The 22,228-nt window shown below is 40.5% G+C and overlaps 1 protein-coding gene across 7 annotated transcripts in view; it reads left to right on the top strand.

Moving 5' to 3' along the window:
- The window catches only part of LOC138434017 (uncharacterized), a 118,706-nt gene that overhangs the window by 80,937 nt on the left and 15,541 nt on the right, over positions 1–22,228 (top strand). For 5 of the 7 annotated variants that reach the window (XR_011254611.1, XR_011254608.1, XR_011254604.1 and 2 more), the window contains one exon: positions 12,561–12,596. The exons of 1 other annotated variant lie outside the window; for it this stretch is intronic. The gene's annotated coding sequence lies outside the window, so the exon portion shown is untranslated. Of the gene's footprint in view, positions 1–5,113; positions 5,178–12,560; positions 12,597–22,228 lie in introns of all 7 variants that reach the window. One more of the 7 variants, XM_069577773.1, reaches the window with a different exon arrangement.

Below are 22,228 nucleotides of genomic sequence, written 5' to 3'. Positions count from 1 at the left end.
AATTTCCTTGCAGTCCAGTGGTTAGAACTCTGCAATTTCATTGCCGAGGGCCCAAGTTCCATCTCTGATGGGGGAACTGAGATCACAAAAGCTGTGAGGTGGAGGCAAAAAGAGAAAGATAGCTGAGACTGTGATTCATCAGTCCCTGTACCTCACTGTGGTTGGTCACTCTTGGGACATCAACTCCCTGAAACTTTGTAGCTGACTACATGTACCCTAAAGCAAAACTCACTTTAGTGAGCAAGGAATGACCTCAGGCAGAGAGATGCAGATGCTTTCTTCACATACAGGAACTTGTTGTTCAGTCACTAAGTCATATCTGACTCTTTGTGACCCCGTGAACGTCAGGCTTTCCTTTCCTACACTATCTCACAGAATTTGCTCAAATTCATGTCCTTGAATAGTAGGCCTCAGGGACACAACTAGGTCATTGCCAGTGTCCACTACACACCTCAAGTCAACATGTCCCAAACTGAATTCCAGATCTTAGACTCAATTTTGCTCTTCCTTCTGGGTCCCCCATTTCAATAGATGACCTCACTATCAACCTAGTGTCCAAGCCAGAGACTTGAGCAATCTCAGTATCAGGCTAAAGTCCCCCCTCTCCTTTCCTACACCATCCACATATCATGTCCTGTCAATTCTACCTTCTAGAATTTTCTTGAATCTGCCCTCTTGTACATTCCACAGCCAGTATGTGATCTCAGAGGACCATTGTCTCTTTCTTGGAGAGCTACATAGATCCTGCTTTGGAGTTTTAATCTCCTATCTCCAGACTTTGTCTTTCTCAATCTGTTTTCAACATAGCAACCAGAGTGGCCTCCAGAAACAAATTCAATCATGCCACTTTCCTGCTAAAGATTATTCAATGACTATTTCCATAAAGATAGAGGTCACACTTTGTAACATGGTTTACTAGACTTTCCATGATGTTGCATTTGCTTACCCCTTTAACCTCAAGCCACATCCCTTTCCTCTTCATTTATTCCCTAAAAAACACAAAAACAAAAACACTTCTCTCCTTCACCCCTGCATGTAACTTTATATTCTCAGTGCTTTCAAATATGCCATATGCTCTCTAGCCCCTGGGACTTTGCTCATTCCATCATCCACTGATTAAGTCCTGTTTCTCCTGGGATCACAATTCCAGGTTGATTCTTTTAGGAAGTCTTCCCTGATTTCCTCCAGTGTAAGATTAGTTAGGGCTTCCTGGGTAGCTCAGCTGGTAAAGAATCTACCTGCAATGCAGGAGACCCTGATTTGATTCCTGGGTTGAGAATTTCCCCTGGAGAAGGGATAGGCTACCCACTCCAGTATTCTTGGGTTTCTGTGGTGGTAAAGAATGGTAAAGAATCCATCTATAATGCCAGAGACCTGGGTTCGATCCCTGAGTTGGGAAGATTCCCCTGGAGGAGGGCATGGCAACCCATTCTAGTATTCTTGCCTGGAGAATCCCCAGGGACAGAAGAACCTGGTAGGCTATAGTCCACCAGGGGTCGCAGAGTCAGACACGACTGAGTGACTAAGCACACACGCACATAAGCTTAGTACCCTATGTGTCCTCAGTTTGGTATTTCTCACACTGAATTGTAGGCTGTTTACCTGCTAGATTCAGCTCTCTCTTCCAATAACAAAAGCTCTATTAAATAGGTCTTTTAAGTGGATCAAATAAGTAGATTAGGTGTCATCAGCACATTGCACGGTGTGGCACATAGTAGAAAATGATACATATTTGTTGAAAAACATCTCTCCATGCTATGGCAAAGCAATAAATTTGTAAACTTGGCTGGCTGTTGACTCTTTTCCAAATGCCTGAAATCTGAGAACCAATGCAATTTTTGTATCTAAATGTCACATAGCAAAGAGAGGCCTCTCTTTGAAGCCAATGGGCCCAAAGAGAATCTGCTATCAATAAACATACCTCCCACCTGCTGCTGGAGGAATTTATCACAACTCTGAAGAGTATCCAAGAAGATATGTATCCCAGAAAAATCAAACCACTGATCTTTCCAGAGCCCCTCCTTTTGGGAACCCAGTACAAAATCAGTCTATTCATCTTTCTGGTAATGATTTTTTTCCCTCCTCAAAGCACTCAATTCACTTTCCATCACTGGCATGTAATCCAGAAATAATAGAGGTCAGTCTAGTACAACTCATTTCCAAAAAGGGAAAGTGCTGACACCCCGAAAGAAAAGCTCTGAATTAAGTATTCCCCAAAATAAATCGGGTTATATGAAAAGACCTATTCAGCAGATCATACCTCTTTTTATTGTTTATTATAAACATATCTCCCCAATAGAAAGAGTTAGATTTGAAAACAGCGTTCTGGGACAGTCTTTATAATTATATCGCCGGTTTCAAATCTGAACATTTCTTCTTATTCTGTTTTTTAATAAAATTCTACTCAGGGGTGCTAATATTTAAGCCATTTTTTAAACCCTGAAACTCCCACTGTGTGGTGTGTATAGTCAAAAACAACAACCAGAGACCCTGTGAACAAGTAACATAAGTGAGAAATAAACCTTTGTTATTTTAGCCACTAGGATGGAAGGCTTTCATGTGTGTGTGATTTCTTTAATTAATCTTTTATTGGCTGCTCTGGGTCTCTGTTGCCACCTGCGGGCTTAGTTGTCCCATGGCATGTGGGATCTTAGTTCCCCAAGCAGGGATCAAACCCGCGTCCCCTGCAAGGCAGATTCTTAACTGCTGGACCACCAGGGAAGTCCCTTGAGGGGGTTTTTGTTCCTATAGAAGTGATTATTCCCTTTCAGCCCTCTGAATTCAAACCTCACTGAGAAGTGGACACAAGAATCAGACAGCTGAAAAACAAAATAATCAAAGGGACAGTTTGGAGAATGGGTATTAATCAAAATTCAGTTCCCTGATGACTTTCCCTACAGATTGACTAAACTTCAAGTCTCCTCATTCCAGCCAGATCCTGACATAGAAAGCTTATGCCATGGAGAAATAGAATGAGAGATGCTTGAGGAGAGGTGGGGCAGAGAAGCAACAATGAGGTACAGGGGCTAAGCTGAGCATACCGAATGCCTGCTCCCTATCACCAGTCTGGGAAGGCACCCCTCCAAGGGAAGAATTTCCATCCTTTCCCTTTCTAAGGTGGAAAAACCAACAGTTGAAATAATGGAATGTTGATCCAATTAAGGAGAAAAGCTAAAGAAACTCAAAGGGCTTTCTTTCACCTAGTTTTGCAAATGACCAGTAATGGGACTTCCATGATGGTCCAGTGGTGACGAATCTACCTTCCAATTTCGGGGACATGGGTTTGATCCCTAGTCAGGGGACTAAGATCCCACAGGCTGCAGGGCAACTACGCCTGCACACCAAAACTAGAGAAGCCCATGTACCTCAATTAGAGAAACCCCTGTACTGTGACAAAGAGCTGTGCAGTGCAATGACTACCCAGCACAGCTAAATAATAATAGTAAAAAATAAAAATTATAAAAAAAAGTTTCACAGTAAGGTAATTTATTATAAATAAATGAATAAAATTTTATTGTAGGTTGTAGATGCTAAATTCATGCAATGTGGACTCTGGGAGATAGGGTGCAAGGCCATCTATCTTCAGGGAAAGCAGGACCTTGTACTGTTTTGGGTTTCATGGGAAGCTGGGTTAAAAACAAAACAAAACTCTATCTGGGTAATAATGGGTGGATCTGAGCTCTAAGACCAGCTCTGAGGAAGAAAACGTCCCAACAGACAGCCTGGATTCCTAGTTGGAGGAATGTGAAAGAAAAAGAGACAGTCCTATTATTTTGGCTCAGTACAGAGAAAGGGCTCTGGGTCCGATTAGAGGCACATCAGCCTCAGAGATTGTAGAAGCTCATGATAAAAGCACGTCTTTTACCCAACATTCGCCTTCCTCAATTGTTACTTCCCTCTTTTACCAAGTGAACAGTGTTTATTCATTTAAATCTGGGCTTTGATGGACTTTAGCTTTAAGTTCATAACAAAATAATAAATTGCTGAGGACAAGGGCCATCCAGTTTGGAGCAGGAGGAGAAGTATGATGCAGTGATACCTTGGAAAAAACAACCAGCTTATCCTATGATTGTCATGTGGGATATATCAGCTGAGTAACAAACGTGTTTGACTTCCAAAGCAACAAAATGCCTTTGGCCTCTGCCAAGTTGTAAAACATACACACACACTTGTAGAGAAAAGTCAAGATAGTTAGAGGTAGGTAGATAGAAAGAAGGAAGGAAGGGGGAATGTTTCTCTCCTTTTATTTTTAACATTCTATAAACTGTATAACAAATTGAGTCAATTTGGGTCAAATACCTTTTTTATGTGTCACAACTAAGAAACCACGAGGTCATCATATGAAAAGGAAGAGTCTGGCATTACATCTGAAACTGTAATTATCTTCCTTGCATGAACATTGGGAAAAGGTTTTCATGTTAGTTTATTTTTGTGAAACATTCTGCTTCAGCTGATCCTAAGACATCTGAATGAGCTACACAGAAGTTAAGGACCTGCCAGGAGAGTAAGCATACATCATTGAGATTGCCATTGAAACTCTTTCTTTTACATAAAACTTTTCTACTGTTTGTTCATTTCCTTCACAGTTTCTTGTTTACTATATGGAAGCATGACTAAAATTACTGGAAAAGTATTCTTGGGACCTATTTTTCCCTTCTGAGGTTACCCAGTTAGTAGCTGATTATGAATGAATGTTATTTTTTCCCTGGAAAATATAAACAGTTTAGATGGATTAAATAATAATCCTTTAATGTTATATTACCTTATTCTGATATGGCAGATTTCAGTTTAGGTATGGTTTATAAATTTTATTAAATAGATGTTTCGGAGAGCTATGATTAGCTTTCAGGAAATTTTTAGACGGAGACCTATATATGTGCTTGAAAAGCTCCTTCATTAATGAACACCTGTTATGAATAGTTTTAATCTCAGGTCAAAATTTATGATTTGTGGTTTCTGCCTGTCGTCAAGCAGTCTATCTATGCTATAAAGTTTGCTGTGACTTTCCAGCATGGCTCTAATATATGAGTGAGACAGAATCCCACTGCCAAGATGTGTTTTCTGATGGTATTAAATCTGATATATGGCTTACTGTCTTGGGTTATTTTTTAAGCTCCAGTCATTCTTCCACAGTAGGAAAGAGCAGCAGTGAGCCTCAGGACTCCAGAGGAAAAGATGTGAGTCTATTTTCTGTAGCAAAGGATAATTGTAAAAATTTCTGCCCGCTGTAGCTTGTTGATCATAAGAACAAATACAGACAGCTGCTCACCATAGGCTATGCTCTATCTAGTCGTCTGAGAATAATTAATTATCCCAATTTTCCTGTCACGAAGGGGGTTATTTGGGTCTTTCAGTGTGAAACTGGTAAACTTCTGGGTAAACCAGGACAAGCTGATCACCCTAGGTAGCTCTGTATTCTGAAAGATTGCAATCCCTGATTCGAAGACTTCAGAGGTCTGACTGACATAATGGAATTGCAGTGGATCTGCGAATATAGATCACTAGCTCCAGGTTTGCCTTCAGAGGAGACAGGGAGACCATATCTGTTCCTGGCCCTTAAAGGGTTAGGGCCTCCTCTCAAAAGTACAACTGCTTAACTGCTGCCACACTACTAAGGGATTCCTTCCTGGTATGGACTTCAGCCCTCCAGACCATGTGGGGTACTTTTTCCTCTTTAAGGTTTTGACAGGTTTGCTGAAAAACAAAAATAATATTCCTGGCTTTTGACTATTTATCAATAGATAAGAGCTGTCTTTTTTATTTCTTAATGACTTATTGAAACATAGTTCACACACCATATGATTCACTCATTTAAAGAGCACAAATGAATGACCTTTTAATGTTTTCAGAGAATTTGCACCATCTCCACAATCTAGGGGCTTCCTAGGTGGCAGTAGTGGTAAAAAAAAAAATCTGCCTGCCAATGCAGGAGACACAAAAGATGTGGGTTCAATCCCTGGGTGGGGAAGATCCTCTGGAGTAGGAAATGGCACCCCACTCCAGTATTCTTGCCTGGAATACCCCATGCACAGAAGAACCTGGCAGGCTACTGTCTATTGGGCTGCAAAGAGTCTGACATGGCTGATCAACTGAGCATAGCACAATCCACAATCTAAGATAAGAAAATTTTCATCATTCTGCAAAGACACATCATACCTATTAGCAGTTACTTCCTATCCCTCTCTCCCTCCAGCCCTTGACAATGACTAATCTATTTTCTTTTTATTATTTTTTAAATTTATTTTTTGGCCTTGCTGCACCAAAAATAAATCCTAGTTTCCCAACCAAGGTCTAACCCTCACCCCCTGCATTGGAACCACTTAACCACTCATCGGTCAGGGAAGTCCCTAACCTGTTTTCTATCTCTATCAATTTGCCTATTCTGTACATTGCATATAAATAGACTCATACAATACGTAATTTTTTTGAGCCTAACTTCTTTCAATTGGCATATATTTTCAGTGGTCATTCATATATTAGTAGTTTATTCCTTTTTGCAGCTGAATAATATTCGATTCGGAGAAGGCAATGGCACCCCACTCCAGTACGCTTACCTGGAAAATCCCATGGATGGAGCAGCATGGTAGGCTGCAGTCCATGGGGTCGCTAAGTCGGAGATGACTGAGCGACTTCACTTTCACTTTTCACTTTCATGCATTGGAGAAGGAAATGGCAACCCACTCCAGTGTTCTTGCCTGGAGAATCCCAGGGACAGGGGAGCCTGGTGGGCTGCCGTCTATGGGGTCGCACAGAGTCGGATACGACTGAAGTGACTTAGCAAAAAAAAAAATAGCAATATTCGATTATATGCATATACCAGGGCTTCCCTGGTGGGTCAGATGGTAAAGAGCCTGCCTGCAATGTGGGAGACCCAGGTTCGATACCTGGGTTGGCAATGCCCTGGAAAAGGAAATGGCAACCCGCTCCAGTGTTCTTGCCTGGAGAATTCATGGACAGAGGAGCCTAGTGGATGGTCCATGGGGTCACAAAGAGCTGGGCACTACTGAGTGACCAACAGTTTCACATGCATATGCCACATTTTTTCCTCCATTCGTTCACTGGTGAGTATTTTGGTTGTATCCATTTTGAGGCTATTATGAATAATGGTGCTAATGCACATTCAGGTAAAAACAATTTTTTTTATTTTTTTTTTAAATATTAAAATCTTTAATTCCTACATGCTTTCCCAAATATGAACCCCCCTCCCATCTCCCTCCCCATAACATCTCTCTGGGTCATCCCCATGCACCAGCCCCAAGCATGCTGTATCCTGCGTCAGACATAGACTGGCGATTCAATTCTTACACGATAGTATACATGTTAGAATGCCATTCTCCCAAATCATCCCACCCTCTCCCTCTCCCACAGAGTCCAAAAGTCCGTTATACACATCTGTGTCTTTTTTTCCTATCTTGCATACAGGGTCGTCATTGCCATCTTTCTAAATTCCATATATGTGTTAGTATACTGTATTGGTGTTTTTCTTTCTGGCTTACTTCACTCTGTATAATTGGCTCCAGTTTCATCCATCTCATCAGAACTGATTCAAATGAATTCTTTTTAACGGCTGAGTAATACTCCATTGTGTATATGTACCACAGCTTTCTTATCCATTCATCTGCTGATGGACATCTAGGTTGTTTCCATGTTCAGGTAAAAATTTTTGTGTGAACTTATTTTTTTAATTCTTTTGACTACATAGTTATGAGATAAATTTCTGGCTTATATCATAACACCATATTTAGACTTTTGAGGAACTTTCAGACTAATTTCCAAAGTGGCTCCCCACTTTAAATTCCTACCAGCAGTGTATGAGTGTTCTAATTTCTCCATATCCTCAACAAGATAATGTTATTTTCTCTATTTTTTTATTTTATGAATTTTAGAAGGTTTAAATGGAGAAGGCAATGGCACCCCACTCCAGTACTCTTGCCTGGAAAATCCCATGGATGGAGAAGCCTGGTAGGCTGCAGTCCATGGGGTCACTAAGAGTTGGACACGACTGAGCGACTTCCCTTTCCCTTTTCACTTTCATGCATTGGAGAAGGAAATGGCAACCCACTCCAGTGTTCTTGCCTGGAGAATCCCAGGGACGAGGGAGCCTGGGGGGCTGCGGTCTATGGGCACAGAATCAGACACGACTAAAGCAACTTAGCAGCAGCAGCAGCAGCAGAAGGTTTAAAATGGTACCTATTTTTTATTTGTGTATCCCTATTGGGCTTCCATGGTGGCTCAGATGGTAAAGAATCTGCCTTACAATGCAAGAGACCTGGGTTCTGTCCCTGGGTTGGGAAGATCCCCTGGAGGAGGGCATGGCAATCCACTCCAGTATTTGGGATTTCCTCATAGCTCATTTGGTAAAGAATCTGCCTGTGATGCAGGAAACCTGGATTTGATTCCCGGGTGGGAAAGATCGCGCGGAGAAGGAAATGGCAACCCACTCCAGTATTCTTGCCTGGAGAATCCTACAAACAGAGAAGCCTGGTGAACTACACAGTACAAGAGTTGGACATGACTTAGCGACTAAACCACTGCTAACCATCACCACCACCAATCACTAATGATTCTGAGAATCCTTTCACATGTTAATTGATCATTTGTATATCTTCTTTGGAAAAATGTCAATTGGAGCTGTTTATAGAAACTGGAATTCCAGTTGAGCTATTTCAAATCCTGAAAGATGATGCTGTGAAAGTGCTGCACTCAATATGCCAGCAAATTTGGAACACTCAGCAGTGGCCACAGGACTGGAAAAGGTCAGTTTTCATTCCAATCCCAGAGAAAGACAATGCCAAAGAATGCTCAAACAACCACACAATTGCACTCATCTCACATGCTAGTAAAGTAATGCTCAAAATTCTCCAAGCCAGGCTTCAGCAATATGTGAACTGTGAACTTCCAGATGTTCAAGCTGGTTTTAGAAAAGGCAGAGGAACCAGAGATCAAATTGCCAACATCCGCTGGATCATGGAAAAAGCAGGAGAGTTCCAGAAAAACATCTATTTCTGCTTTACTGACTATGCCAAAGCCTTTGACTGTATGGATCACAATAAACTGGAAAATTCTGAAAGGGATGGGAATACCAGACCACCTAACCTGCCTCTTGAGAAACCTGTATGCAGGTCAGGAAACGACAGTTAGAACAGGACATGCAACAACAGACTGGTTCCAAATAAGAAAAGGAGTACGTCAAGGCTGTATATTGTCACCCTGCTTACTTAACTTACATGCAGAGTACATCATGAGAAACGCTGGGCTAGAAGAAGCACAAGCTGGAATCAAGATTGCCAGGAGAAATATCAATAACCTCAGATATGCAGATGACACCACCCTTATGGCAGAAAGTAAAGAGGAACTGAAAGCCTCTTGATGAAAGTGAAAGAGGAGAGTGAAAAAGTTGGCTTACAGCTCAACATTCAGAAAACGAAGATCATGGCATCCGGTCCCATCACTTCATGGGAAATAGATGGGGAAACAGTGGAAACAGTGTCAGACTTTATTTTTGGGGGCTCCAAAATCACTGCAGATGGTGATTGCAGCCATGAAATTAAAAGACGCTTACTCCTTGGAAGGAAAGTTATGACCAACCTAGATAGCATATTAAAAAGCAGAGACGTTACTTTGCCAACAAAGGTCTGTCTAGTCAAGGCTATGGTTTTTCCAGTGGTCATGTATGGATGTGAGAGTTGGACTATAAAGAAAGCTGAGCACTGAAGAATTAATGCTTTTGAACTCTGGTGTTGGAGAAGACTCTTGAGAGTCCCTTGGACTGCAAGGAGATCCAACCAGTCCATCCTAAAGGAGATCAGTCCTGGGTGTTCATTGGAAGGACTGATGTTGAAGCTGAAACTCCAATATTTTGGCCACCTGATGCGAAGAGGTGACTCACTGAAAAAGACCCTGATGCTGGGAAGGATTGGGGCCAGGAGGAGAAGGGGACGACAGAGGATGAGATGATTGGATGGCATCACCGACTCGATGGACATGAGTTTGGGTAAACTCATGAGTTGTTGATGGACAGAGAGGCCTGGCATGCTGCGATTCATGGGGTTGCAAAGAGTCGGACATGACTGAGTGACTGAACTGAACTGACTGAACTGAAGTCAAATAAAAAACAAAAATAGTTTACATAAAGTGAACTAAGTTTTCAGCTTCAGGGTAGATAGGCTTTTAGGTCTCCTACCATGACCTTTTCTGTCACTTCTGAGAAAAATCATATTCTGACAACAGCATAGTTGTCACAGATCTGATGACCTGTAGAGCCCAGGTGCTCTACGGTGAGGTAATAAATGTGCAGACTCCTTCACCTAGCAACTCACTCAGTTTTTGTGACAGGTTAAATTTAGAGTTCTGGGAGAACTGGTAGGATGCCAGTCAAGCTGGTCCTTAACACCTCACTCATCAGTCAGTTCAAGCATGCAATTTTTCTTCCAGTGGCAAGTCAGCAAGAACCAATTGGTGACTTCAGCTATGGATGGACATTAGAAAGCAGGAGAGACTTATTATCCATCATTGCAACATTACTTGGTTGCATTTGATACTGGCAGGAATAGGGACAATTTTGTCATCTAGGTGAGGCAGTGTTTTAAGAACTACCTGTCCCTCAGCTATATTTTAAGATCTTCTTGTCCCTCAGCTCTTGTCCATCAGCTCCTTCTTTCCCCTTGGCAATATTTTAAAACCTTCTTTTCCCTCAAATTTCATTGTTCAATTCAGTTAGAAAATATTACAGAGTATTTTAAAAGTTTGGATGTGTAGTAAGAAAGTTAAAAAGTTCTAGAATCTCCAGTGGTGGATGAGCCCTATTGTGGAAAACTTTAAGGTGCCTTGAGGTGGCATAGAAGTGGTTTTTTTTTTAGTTACTATGTCTGACTCTTTTGTGACCCTGTGGACTGTAGCTTGCCAGACTCCTCTGTCCATGGGATTTCCCAGGCAAGAATACGGGAGTGGCTTGCCATTTCTTTCTCCAGGTGATGTTCCTGACCCAGGGATCGAACTCACATCTACATTGGCAGGTGGATTCTTTACCACTGAGCCACCAGGGAAGCCTGACATAAAAGTATCATGGCTCATTTCAAAGGAAACAGAGGATGTAGGGAATTGTGTCCATTGTTGATTCTGTCACACATCCAGATTGCAGACCAATAAAGGTCTTGTCAGGTGATCTTTACTATTCCACGGTAACTCAGAAAAAGGGTAGAATAGAACCAAAATGCTTTTAGAGGGAGGGATATTATAGCCCTCAGATATTTATAGCTACTTTATTTGTAATTGTGAAAACTTGGAACAACCAAGATGACCCTTCACTGTAGGTGCATAAATAAGTAACTGTGATGCACCCAGACCATAGTGTATACTTCAGTGCTGAAAAGAAATGGACAATCAAGCCATGAAAAGGCATGGAGAAACTGTAAACTTACTAAGTGGATGAAGCCAATCCGAAAAGGTTACATACTATATGATTCCAGCAATATGTCATTCTGGAAAAAGCAAAGCAATGATGACAGTAAAATGAGTATTTATTGTCAGGAGTAGAAGGAACGAATAGGGCAGTGGACTTTAGGGCAGTGAAACTACTGGCTTTGATACCATAGTTTTAGATTCCTGTCATTAGTTTGCTCAGATACACAGAACGCACACCAAGACTGAACCTGAAGGTAAGCTATGGGCTCTGGGTGATATGTACCACTGATGTGTTGTTGATAGTGGAGGAGGCTACACTCATGTGGGGGCTCAATTTCACTATGAACATAAACCTGCTCTAAAAAGACTAAAGTCAAAGCTTTGCCCTTGTGACGCTGTCAGGAACTTAGCTAAGAAAGGAAAAAACTGTTGTAATAGCTTTTTAAAACAAGATGCTTTAAGAAAGTCTAAAACTGGGAAAAGTGCAGGCTCCCTCCTGTTTTATTTCCCCCACAAAATGGCATTCCGGTGAGGGTCAGGTGGATCAGTACAGACCTGGAGGTCTCCTGCAGTTTTATGGGGAAGAGGGGAGGATGGCAAAGTGAGGCAGGGCATGCTAAGGCTGCATAAGTAGGTGATACTGAGTCAGAGGAAAGAAAAAATTGTCAAGGCTCTCCCCACTAAACCCATAAGGAGGTCACATTGGAGGTGCCTGCAGATCTCTGCCCAAGGCCTTAGATAAAGAAACCTAGGAATGAAGCCTCCAGGGTTAGGAGTGAAAGAGCATAACTTCCCCCAGGGGTTCTGAGTCCTTGAGACTGTGTGGGGAAGGGGAAGCTCCCCCCTCCCAACCCCAGGCCTTCCAGCTTAAAGCCTTTGAATTGCCTTTGGTCAGGCCTGAAATGTCACATACAGGTTTTGAATCAGGAGAGGGACTCCTTACTAGCATTGTAGACAATAAATAGAATAAGCAAGTAAAATATATGCTGTATTAGATAGTGATAAGTGCTGACAAGAAAAATTAAATAATAAAGCAGGGAGGATGACTCAGGACTCTCTCTCTCTGAGCCTGCCCATGTGTCCACAGGTACTATACTCTTTTTTCCTTCTAATAAATACTTGTTTCACTAAAAAAAAATTTTTTTTTTTCAATAAAGCAGGGAGATAAAGAGCGAGTCAATGAGAATTTGCAGGTAAGTGTATGACAGCAATTTTATTTATTTTTAAAAATTAATTTTAAATTTTTACTTATTTTTTTTGCTGCACTGTGCACAAGTTTAGTTGTCCCATGGCATATGGGATCTTCCCAGACCAGTAATCAAACCCGTGTCCCCTGCATTGGCAGGCAAGTTCTTAACCACTGGACCACTAGGGAAGTCACTTAAAATAATTTTTATGAGAGTAGAGTTGATTTACAATGTTGTGTGAGTTACTGCTCTACAGCAAAGTGAATCAGTTATATATATGCAGTCTTTTTAATGTTTATTTATTTTAAAAATTATATATGTTTATTTATTTGGCTGGGTCAATTGTCAGTTGTGACATGTAGGATCTTTCCTTGCAGCATGCCAGCTTCTCTAGGTGTGGCTCTGGAGGGCTCTAAATTGCCCGGGCTCAGTAACTGAGGTGCAGGGCTTAGTTGCCCCGAGGCATGTGGGCTCTTAGTTCCCTGACCAGGAATCAAACCCACATCCCCCGCATTGGAAGACGGATTCTTAATCACTGGAACACCAGGAAAGTGCCAATCCACTCTTTTTTAGATACTGTTCCCACATAGGTCATTAGAGTGTTGAATAGAGTTTCCTGTGCTATACAGTAAGTTCTTACTAGTTATTTATTTTATATATAGTAGTGTGTATATGTTTGGTTGCTAAGTTGTGTCTGACTCTAAGTTGTGACCCTATGAACTGTAGTCCACCAGACTCCTCTGTCTATGGGACTTCCCAAGCAAGAATACTGGAATGGGTTGCCAATCCTTCTCCAGGGGATTTTCCCAACCCAGGGATCGAACCCATGTCTCCTGCATTGGCAGCAGATTCTTTACCACTGACCCACCAGGGAGGCCCATACTTTCCAGTCTTCCAGTTTATCCCTTCCCTACCAAAACAATATCAGACAAAGGAAGATAAAGGAGGCCTCCCTGAAAAGATGATGTTGGTGAAAGACTTTATCAATTGAGCCTTGAAGATACCTGGAAGAAGAGTGGGTCTTGCAGAGGGATCAGGAAGTACAAGTTGCCTGAGGTGGCAGTGGAAGTGTTGGAGGATACCCATTACTCTGGAGGGAGAGGAGCAGGAGATTGGGTCATGTAACCTGAGCTAATGCAGAGTCCTAGTAGCCTCCATAAGGATTTGATTTTTTGTCTGAGTGGAACAAGAAGCCACTAGGGATTGTGAACAGAGGAATGACATGATTTGACTCTCTTGAGGATAAATTTAAGAGGAGAAGAGGGGCCATTAAGGGCAAAACTAGTGAAACCACTTGGGTGGCTACTATAATAATTTAGGGAGGAGATGATGTTCACTTGGACCAGAATGATGAACTGGAAAGAGAGAAAAGTGGTTGGATTTTGTATTTAACCCAGAGCTCCCATTTTATCAACTCTAAACACACCAGTTCTTCTTCACATTTTAATATATCTGAAATCAGAATGCAACTGATCCTGGGGTGGCATATTATGATTGCTATTAGCCAGCTGGCAGTTATGATATCATTGTCAGTTAGCCAAAAACTCTCCAGTGATACTGTCTGATAATTGTCAGCATCAATTCACAGATATAGGTATGTTGTGACAAATTCTGACTTTAGGTAAGGAAGTTTTGAAGTTTAAGGTCTTTGCTCAGAAGCATATCATAAATGTGGCTGCTCTACTTAACAATACCTTATTTGTGGCCCTCATCCTTTTGTACCTGGACATTAACTGGGTCCAAGCTTCTCCAAGCTTTGAGGGTGTTGCCTTCCATGAGCACAGCAGGCTGGTGTCTGTTATCTTCCCTAAAATCAAAACTGACCATTTCATTCAGTGCATGTTAGTTTCTGATGCTATGGTGGTTACAGAATCCATTCCACACTCTTCAGCTTCACACAAGACCCTAATAATCTGCCTCCCATCTAAGTTTCCCAGTTTTATTTCTCACAGTCCCTAGTTAGTACTTCCTCCCCAAGCTATATTTAACTCTCAGTTTTCTGTGTGATCAGAACCTTGTGCCAACTGCACACCTCTACTCATGTTTCCTCTGCCTTTTATCCAACAGATGTTTATTCTACAAGCTCATGTCACCTCCTTTCCAAAACTTTTACAATTTACAGTACTGTAAATTTACAGTAGTATAAATTTACAGTAATATATTGCATTTTATCACATTGACTTTGCCTCACAAGAGTCTATTCATGTCCAGTCTGCTCTCGGTCGTGAGAAGTGCATTATCCAATTACTTATTCAGTCTCTTTTAAAATATGGAAATAGCAAATTTATAAAATTGGTTAAGTTACTATAGCAGACATCACTCAGACTCTGTTAATTCTGACACTCCAACAAACTTAATTATTCATCTTTTCACAAAGCATGCTGCATTAAAATGCAGGCTATCTGTTTACTCATTTATCTTTTCTGGAAGGCTATGAGTTGGGCGTATTATTCATTTTTGTTGTTGTTATTGTTCAGTCACTAAGTCATGTCTGACTCTTCGTGACCCCATGGACTGCAGCATGCCAGGCTTACCTGTCCTTCACTATCTCCTGACTGGCTCAAACTCTTGTCAATGGAGTTGGTGATGCCATCCAACCATCTCATAATCTGTCCCCTCCATCTTCTCCTGCCCTCAATCTTTCCCAGCATCAGGGTCTTTTCCAGTGAGTCAGCTCTTCGCATCAGGTGGCAAAAGTATTAGAGCTTCAGCTTCAGCATCAGTCCTTCCAATGAATATTCAGGGTTACTATCCTTTCAATTCAGTTCAGTTCACTTACTCAGTAGTGTCCAACTCTTTGAAACCCCATGGACTGCAGCACGCCAGGCCTCCCTGTCCATCACCAACTCCCGGAGTTTACTCAAACTCATGTCCGCTGAATCGGTGATGCCATCCAAATCTCATCCTCTGCCACCCCCTTCTCCCACCTTCTAGCTTTCCCAGCATCAGGATCTTTTCAGATGAGTCAGTTCTTTGCATCAGGTGGCCAAAGTATTGGAGTTTCAGCTTCAACACCAGTCCTTCCAATGAATATTCAGGACTGATTTCCTTTAGAATGGACTGGTTGGATCTCCTTGCAGTCCAAAGGTCTCTCAAGAGTCTTCTCCAACACCACAGTTCAAAAGCATCAATTCTTCAGCACTCAGCTTTCTTTACAGTCCAACTCTCACATCCGTACATGACTACTGGAAAAACCATAGCTTTGACTAGACAGACCTTTGTTGGCAAAGGAATGTCTCTGCTTTTTAATATGCTGTCTAGGTTGGTCATAACTTTCCTTCCAAGGAGTAAGCGTCTTTTAATTTCATGGCTGCAGTCACCATCTGCAGTAATTTTGGAGCCCCCAAAAATAGTCTGCCACTGTTTCCACTGTTTCCCCATCTATTTGCCATGAAGTGATGGGACTGGATGCCATGATCTTCATTTTCTGAATGTTGAGCTTTAAGCCAACTTTTTCACTCTCCTCTTTAACTTTCATCAAAAAGCTCTTTAGTTCATCTTCACTTTCTGCCATAAGGGTGGTGTCATCTTTATGTCTGAGGTTATTGATATTTCTCCAGGCAATCTTGATTACATCTAGAGCTTCATCCAGCCCAGTGTTTCTCATGATGTACTCTGCATGTAAGTTAAGTAAGCAGGGTGACAATATACAGCCTTGACATACTCCTTTTCTTATTTGGAACCAGTCTGTTGTTGCATGTCCAGTTCTAACTGTCATTTCCTGACCTGCATACAGGTTTCTCAAGAGGCAGGTCAGGCAGTCTGGTTTTCCCGTCTAAGAATTTTCCAGTTTGTTGTGATCCACACAGTCAAAGGCTTGGCATAGTTAATAAAGCTGAAGTAGATGTTTTTCTGGAACTCTCTTGCTTTTTCTATGATCCAGCAGATGTTGGCAATTTGATCTCTGATTCCTCTGCCTTTTCTAAAACCAGCTTGAACATCTGGAAGTTTACGATTCATGTATTGCTGAAGCCTGGCTTGGAGAATTTTGAGCATTACTTTACTAGCATGTGAGATGAGTGCAATTGTGTGGTAGTTTGAGCATTCTTTTGCATTGCCTTTCTTTGGGATTGGAACGAAACTGACATTTTCCAGTCCTGTGACCATTGCTGAGTTTTCTAAATTTGCTGGCATATTGAATGCAGCACTTTCACAGCATCATCTTTTAGAACTTGAAACAGCTCAACTGGAATTCTATCACCTCCACTAGCTTTGTTCATAGTGATGCTTCCTAAGGCCCATTGACTACACATTCCAAAATGTCTGTCTCTAGGTGAGTGATCACACCACTGTGATGATCTAGATCATGAAGATCGTTTTTGTACAATTCTTCTGTGTATTCTTGCCACCTGTTCTTAATATCTTCTGCTTCTGTTAGGTCCATATCATTTCTGTCCTTTATTGTGCCCATCTTTGCATGAAATGTTCCCTTGGTATTTCTAATTTTCTTGAAGAGATCTCTAGTCTTTCCTATTCTATTTTTTCATCTGTTTCTTTGCATTGATCACTGAGAAAAGCTTTCTTATCTCTCCTTGCTATTCTTTGGAACTCTACATTCAAATGGGTATATCTTTCCTTTTCTCCTTTGCTTTTCACTTCTCTTCTTTTCACAGCTATTTGTAAGGCCTCCTCAGACAGCCATTTTGCTTTTTTGCATTTCTTTCTTGGGGATGGTCTTGCTCCCCATCTCCCTGTGAATGTAAAGAGAGGTACGATGCATATAAGTTAAAGTACAGGGAGGTACAATGTCATGAACCTCTGTCCATAGTTCATTAGGCACTCTATCAGATCCAGTCCCTTAAATCTTTTTTTTTCTTTTTTTTTTTCCTTCAAAACCAACTTTTTATTGTGTTAAATAAACACAAAATTTTCCATCAACCATTTTAAAGTGTATGATATAGTTATTGTTAATTACATGCACATTGTTGTATAACAGAGCTAGGATTTTTTTTTTCCTTTTGTAAAACTGAAACTCTTTTTCTAAAAACTTTTAAATTTATTTATTCATTTTTGGCTGTACTGGGTCTTTCTTCTGTGAGGGCTTTCTCTAGTTGTGGTGAGTAGGGGCTATTCTTCCTTGCAGTGTGGAGGCTTCTAATTGCAGTGGCTTCTCTTGTTTTGGAGGGCAGGCTCTAGGTATGCAGGCTTCTGTAGTTTTGGGTCATGGGCTCTGTAGTTGTGATGCATGGGCTTGGTTGCTCCACAGCATACATGTGGGATCTTCCTGGACCTGGACCAGGGATCAAATTCATGCCCCCTACATTGGCAGGTGGAATTTTTTTTTTAATTGGAGGCTAATTACTTTACAATATTGTAGTGGTTTTTGCCATAAATTCGCATGAAACAGCCATGGATGTACATGTGTTCTTCAACCTGAACCCCACTCCCTCCTCCCTCCCCATCCCATCCCTCAGGGTCATCCCAGTGCACCAGCCCTGAGCACCTTGTCTCATGCATCAAACCTGGACTGGTGATCTGTTTCACATATGATAATATACATGTTTCAATGCCATTTTCTCAAATCATCCCACCCCTGCCTTCTCCCACAGAGTCCATAAGACTGTTCTATACATTTGTGTCTGTTTTGCTGTCTCTCATATAGGGTCATCGTTACCATCTTTCTAAATTCAATATATATGCATTAGTATACTCTATTGGTGTTTTTCTTTCTGACTTACCTTACTCTGTATAACAGGCTCCAGTTTCATCCACCTCATTAGAACCAATGCAAATGTATTCTTTTTAATGGCTGAGTAATATTCCATTGTGTATATTTACCACAGCTTTCTTATCCATTCATCTGCCAATGGACATCTAGGTTGCTTCCATCTCCTGGCTATTATAAACAGTGCTGTGATAAACATTGGGTTACACATGTCTCTTTCAATTCTGGTTTCCTTGGTGTGTAGCCAAAGCAGTGGGATTGCTGGGTCGTATGGCAGTTCTATTTCCAGTTTTCTAAGGACTCTCCACACTGTTCTCCATAGTGGCTGTACTTGTTTGCATTCCCACCAACAGTGTAAGAGGGTTCCCTATTCTTCTGACCCTGTCCACCATTTATTGTTTGTAGACTTTTGGATAGCAGCCATTGTGACCGGTGTGAGATGGTATCTTGTTGTGGTTTTGATTTGCATTTATCTGATAATGAGTGACGTTGAGCATCTTTTCGTGTGTTTGTTAGCCATATATATGTCTTCTTTGGAGAAATGTCTTTTTAGATCTTTGGCCCATTTTTTGATTGGGTCATTTATTTTTCTGGAATTGAGCTGCAGGAGCTGCTTGTATATTTTTGAGATTAATTCTTTGTCAGTTGCTTATTTGTTATTATTTTCTCCCATTTGTTATTATTTTCTCCTGTTTGTTATTATTTTCTCCCATTCTGAAGGCTGTATTTTCACCTTGCCTATAGTTGCCTTCATTGTGCAAAAGCTTTTAAGTTTAATTAGGTCCCATTTGTTTATTTTTGCTTTTATTCCCATTACTCTGGGAGGTGGGTCATAGAGGATCCTGCTGTGATTTATGTCAGAGAGTGTTTTGCCTATGTTTACCTACAGGAGTTTTATAGTTTCTGGTCTTATGTTTAGATTTTTAATCCATTTTGAGTTTATTTTTGTTATGGTATTAGAAAGTGTTCTAGTTTCATTCTTTTACAAGTGGTTGACCAGTTTCCCCAGCACCACTTGTTAAAGAGATTGGTTTTTCTCCATTGTATATTCTTGCCTCCTTTGTCAAATATAAGGTGTCCATACATGCATGAATTTATCTTTGAGCTTTCTATTTTGTTCCATTGATCTTTATTTCTGTCTTTGTGCCAGTACCATACTGTCTTGATGACTGTAGCTTTGTAGTATAGCCTGCAGGCAGGTTGATTCCTCCAGTTCCATTCTTCTTTCTCAAGATTGCTTTGTCTAGTCAAAGTTTTTTGTATTTCCATACAAATTGTGAAATTATTTGTTCTAGTTCTCTGAAAAATACTATTGGTAGTTTGATAGGGATTGCATTGAATCTGTAGATTGCTTTGAGTAGTATGCTCATTTTTGCTATATTGATTCTTCCAATCCATGAACACAGTATATTTCTCCACCTATTTGTGTCCTCTTTGATTTCTTTCATCAGTGTTTTATAGTTTTCTATATATAGGTCTTTTGTTTATTTAGGTAGATTTATTCCTACATATTTTATTCTTTTCATTGCAGTGGTGAATGGAATTGTTTCCTTAATTTCTCTTTCTGTTTTCTCATTGTTACTGTATAGAAATGCAATGGATTTCTCTGTGTTAATTTTATATCCTGCAACTTTACTATATTCATTGATTAGCTCTAGTAATTTTCTGGTGGAGTCTTTAGGGTTTTCTATGTAAAGGATCATGTCATCTGCAAACAGTGAGAGTTTTACTTCTTCTTTTCCAATTTTGATTCCTTTTATTTCTTTTTCTGCTCTGATTGCTGTGGCCAAAACTTCCAAAACTATGTGAAATAGTAGTGGTGAGAGTGGGCACCCTTGTCTTGTTCCTGAGTTTAGGGGAAATGCTTTCAGTTTTTCACCATTGAGGATAATGTTTGCTGTGGGTTTGTCATATGTAGCTTTTATTATGTTGAGGTATGTTCCTTCTATTCCTGCTTTCTGGAGGGTTTTTATCATAAATGGATGTTGAATTTTGTCAAAGGCTATCTTTGCATCTATTGAAATAATCATATGGTTTTTATCGTTCAGTTTGTTAATGTGGTGTGTTACATTGATTGATTTGTAGACATTAAAGAATACTTTCATCCCTGGGATAAAACACACTTGGTCATGATGTATGATTTTTTTAATATGTTGTTGGATTCTGTTTGCTAGGATTTTGTTAAGGATTTTTGCTTCTATGTTCATCAGTGATATTGGCCGGTAATTTTCTTTTTATGTGGCATCTTTGTCTAGTTTTGGTATTAGGGTGATGGTGGCCTCATAGAATGAGTTTGGAAGTTTACCTTTCTCTGCAATTTTCTGGAAGAGTTTGAGAAGGATAGGTGTTAGCTCTTCGCAAAATTTTTGGTAGAATTCAGCTGTGAAGCCGTCTGGTCCTGGGCTTTTGTTTGCTGGAAGATTTCTGATTACAGTGTTGATTTCTGTGCTTGTGATGGGTCTGTTAAGATTTTATATTTCTTCCTGGTTCAATTTTGGAAGTTATACTTTTCAAGGAATTTGTCCATTTCTTCCAACTTGCCCATTTTATTGGCATATAGTTGCTGATAGTACTCTCTTATGATCCTTTGTATTTCTGTGTTATCTGTTGTGATTCTCCATTTTCATTTCTAATTTTTCTCCATTTTCATTTCTAATTTTGATAATTTGATTCTTCTCCTTTTGTTTCTTGATGAGTCTGGCTAATGGTTTGTCTATTTTATTTATCTTCTCAAAGAACTAGCTTTTAGCTTTGTTGATTTTTGCTATGGTCTCCTTTGTTTCTTTTTCATTTATTTCTGCCTTAATTTTTATGATTTATTTCCTTCTACTAACCACGGGATTCTTCATTTCTTCCTTTTCTAGTTGCTTTAGGTATAGAGTTAGGTTATTTATTTGACTTCTCTCTTGTTACTTGAGGTAAGCTTGTATTGCTATGAACCTTCCCCTTAGCACTGATTTTACAATGTCCCATAGGTTTTGGGTTGTTGTGTTTTCATTTTCATTCATTTCTATGCATATTTTGATTTCTTTTTTGATTTCTTCTGTGATTTGTTGGTTATTCAGAAGCTTGTTGTTTAACCTCTATATGTTGGAATTTTTAATAGTTTTTTTTTTTTTCCCCTGTAGTTGACATCTAATCTTACACCATTGTGATCAGAAAAAATGCTTGGAATGATTTCAACTTTTTAAAATTTACCTAAGCTAGATTTATGGCCCAGGATGTGATCTATCCTGGAGAAGGTTCTGTGTGCATTTGAGAAAAAGGTGAAATTCATTGTTTTGGGGTGAAATGTCTTATAGATATCAATTAGGTCTAACTGGTCTATTGCATCATTTAAAGTTTGTGTTTCCTTGCTAATTTTCAGTTTAGTTGATCTATCCATAGATGTGAGTGGTGTATCAAAGTCTCCCACTATTGTTATGTTATTGTTAATTTCTCCTTTCATCAGTTCAGTTCAGTTCAGCCACTCAGTCGTGTCTGAATCTTTGCAACCCCATGAACCACTGCACACCAGGCCTCCCTGTCCATCACCATCTCCCAGAGTTCACTCAGACTCACATCCATCGAGTCAGTGATGCCATCCAGCCATCTCATCCTCTGTCATCCCCTTCTCCTCCTGTCCCCAATCCCTCCCAGCATCAGGGTCTTTTCCAATGAGTCAACTCTTCGCATGAGGTGGCCAAAGTACTGGAGCTTCAGCTTTAGCATCATTCCTTCCAAAGAAATCCCAGGGCTGATCTCCTTCAGAATGGACTGGTCAGATCTCCTTGCAGTCTAAGGGACTCTCAAGAGTCTTCTCCAACACCACAGTTCAAAAGCATCAATTCTTTGGCGCTCAGCCTTCTTCACAGTCCAACTCTCACATCCATACATGGCCACTGGAAAAACCATAGCCTTGACTAGACGGACCTTAGTCAGCAAAGTAATGTCTCTGCTTTTGAATATACTATCTAGGTTGGTCATAACTTTT

The sequence above is a fragment of the Ovis canadensis genome, chromosome 2 (genome assembly GCF_042477335.2).
Source record: "Ovis canadensis isolate MfBH-ARS-UI-01 breed Bighorn chromosome 2, ARS-UI_OviCan_v2, whole genome shotgun sequence".
Classification (NCBI taxonomy): Eukaryota; Metazoa; Chordata; class Mammalia; order Artiodactyla; family Bovidae; genus Ovis; species Ovis canadensis.
This window is presented reverse-complemented; position numbering and strand designations above follow the sequence as displayed.